Raw genomic sequence first — 2,742 nt, forward strand, 5'->3', positions numbered from 1 at the left:
TATTGTTTAATGTGGTCAAAAGTCAAAGGCAGTTCGCCCAGCCCTTTTGTAGAAATACTGAAATAAATCTAAAAGTATCTCATTCATTTTCTCACACAGAATTAGTTTAGTTTAATTATATTGATGTCCTGTTTTAAAGTAGCATGAAAGCTACGTTGTTACCTCGCCGTTTTGAACCGTGATCAGATGCCGAGGCGACTTCTGAGCTGACAATTCTCTCTCCAAACTGCCGCACCACATTCACGAAAGTTGGCATTTCATCCCTATAGAGTCAGGTCCGCTTCCACGGTGCTTCTTCGCTGGAATCCAACCTGAAACATGCCGTTTCCAAAACCGAGACCTAATCACCATATCACCGCAGCCCAGCAAATACAGAAAATATTTTTAGAGTAATAAATATATATTGGGGAAGGAAAGAAAATAAATTGTAGTACATAATCCACCACCCCTTACCCATTATCCACATATTTAACAATTTATCGGTAAACATTCAGTATAATGCGGAATATATGATATGCAAATACGAATATTTGATGACTTTATTGACCAAGTGTGAATTTTATCTCGTAGCTCTGCATTATTATCTGTCCTTCGTTAACAAACCATTAAGAAACTTATTTTGGTACTTTTATTTTCATCCAAGTTGATGAATTTCAGCTCATCATTGCGAGTTACATTTGCGTTTTTCTTAATCTTTTAAAGATCTTCAAATCCAGAAAGAATCATTTGATTATCTATTGTGTTTCACATATAACATCAAATTCTAATTTTTTAACCATTAGTTAGAAATTCTCATAAAAAGGCTAATTTTTTTGTAAAACAGAGAAGTAAATAGGAAATTTTTTTATGAATGATTTTAATAAAAAAAATATTTAATTTTTATATGTGGAAATCTGCTACACATAGAATTGATAATGATTTTTATATCATAAAGTATTTTATGGATTCGATAATTTTATTTACTAATAAAAACAGTAAATATTTGGCATTATTTCTTGTTGAAAAAAACTTGTACCCACCAGGGCTCGAACCTGGGACCTTCCGCGTGTTAGGCGGATGTGATAACCACTACACCATGGGTACATATTATACAATTGATCAAAAATAAAATATATCTCAAATAAGTTTATTTTAAAAAATTAAGTATATAAGCCATTGTTTTCGTTTTCATGTATTTAAAAAAAACTATAAGAAAAATTTATTTAAAATTATATCACAATATAAAACTAAGCAAAATGAATGTTAAGATAATTTTATAAAAATTAAAATGGCACAAAATTGTGTTTCAATTTATATTTAGCTTCATATTTAAAAAAATAAATAAATAAATCTTTTGCTCAGCAGAACTTGGAAAATTTAATTGCGATAGTGTATTTTGATATAATTTGAATTAACCCCAACCGATTATATGATTTTCCTAATAAATATAATACAAATTATTTTTTTGAAAAACAATTTTTTTTTTTTTTTTAATTTTTGAAATAAAATTTTTAAAAAAATGATAATACCTTTTCTTTCTTGAATGCGGATACTGTTAACAGATGGCAGCAGGTGAATAACGTTTTATCTCATTTCAGTTCCTAATATCGGAACTTCAATTTCCAAATAATTCTATCATCTTTATATCTGAATAATTTAGTGGCTTACTTTATAATTCGCTATTTCTTAAAATCTACTTAGAGTTTTTTTTTTGGCAGTCTTTGTTTGGTATTAAATGGATATAACTGGCAAAGTTTATCAAAATCGTCATTTAAACAACTTAAAAATAATTCGAATCCTTGGCGTAAAAATTACAGAAAATGAGCGTATAAATACTTTCATTGATTATAAAATATAGAGACGTGCCGATTGAAAACTGATATCTCAGCCATCAACTTTATAGAATGCATCGGAACAAACATTTGTGCGTTTATATCATTTTGTGAAATGAAATATTATGAAGGAGATAAAAATTATATTATAACCCAAGCACCTGTTATCTTCGCTACACTAAATAAAATAAATGATTAACTGAGTAAATAAATGAATAAATAATAATGATATGACTGATAAAATATTGTGCTAAAAATTGTTAGATATAAATTTATTGTCATACAAGTTATAATTTAGTTTTTATTAATAATCGATAAAATATTAATTAATTATTAATTTAGTTAGTTTAGTAATATAATATAATCTTGTTATATTTCAAAATGTGCCCGTCCTGCTCCTTTGCAATTTGAAGAAAAGCCTTGCTAATATTCTTGTTATCACCACTCAGTGTCCAATATTTTTTTAAAGAACACTAGACTAGTTTTCATAGTACGAAATAGTGTTACGAAGGCTCATTTTGTTTATTATTAGAAAATATGGTTTGTGAGTTATCTTCCAATGCATTTACAGAAAATTTATTATAGAATTCAGAGACAGAATGCATAACATCTAGTCATATTAACGTCCTATTTTAAAGCAACACTAGGGCTATTTTGAGACGGACCTCGTTACTTTGAACTGCGGTCAGATAAAGAGGACGACAACTGGGTTGGCACCCTTTTTAAAAACTTTCGCACTACACCAATGCGAGGACTTTGGCCCATACGGATTTGACGAGCACCAGACCAGATTACACGACGGTTTTTCTCGAACCTGATACCTTTCAGTTCCTAAGCCGAGATATTACCTCCAGTCCACCGCGGCCCAAATGCCATTCAGAAAAATGAAACCTATCGCAAAAATTCCATTTGAAGGAAACTAAATGATTTG

The 2,742-nt window shown here is 29.5% G+C and overlaps 1 non-coding gene across 1 annotated transcript; it reads right to left on the reverse strand.

Annotated features, from left to right (window-relative positions):
- Nucleotides 1–1,010: 1,010 nt before the first annotated feature.
- On the reverse strand, nt 1,011–1,083 carry Trnav-aac (transfer RNA valine (anticodon AAC)). Its single transcript has one exon. It is a non-coding gene; the product is annotated as a tRNA-Val (tRNA).
- Nucleotides 1,084–2,742: the final 1,659 nt, after the last annotated feature.

This window comes from Argiope bruennichi, chromosome 9 (assembly GCF_947563725.1).
Source record: "Argiope bruennichi chromosome 9, qqArgBrue1.1, whole genome shotgun sequence".
In the NCBI taxonomy this organism is placed as follows: Eukaryota; Metazoa; Arthropoda; class Arachnida; order Araneae; family Araneidae; genus Argiope; species Argiope bruennichi.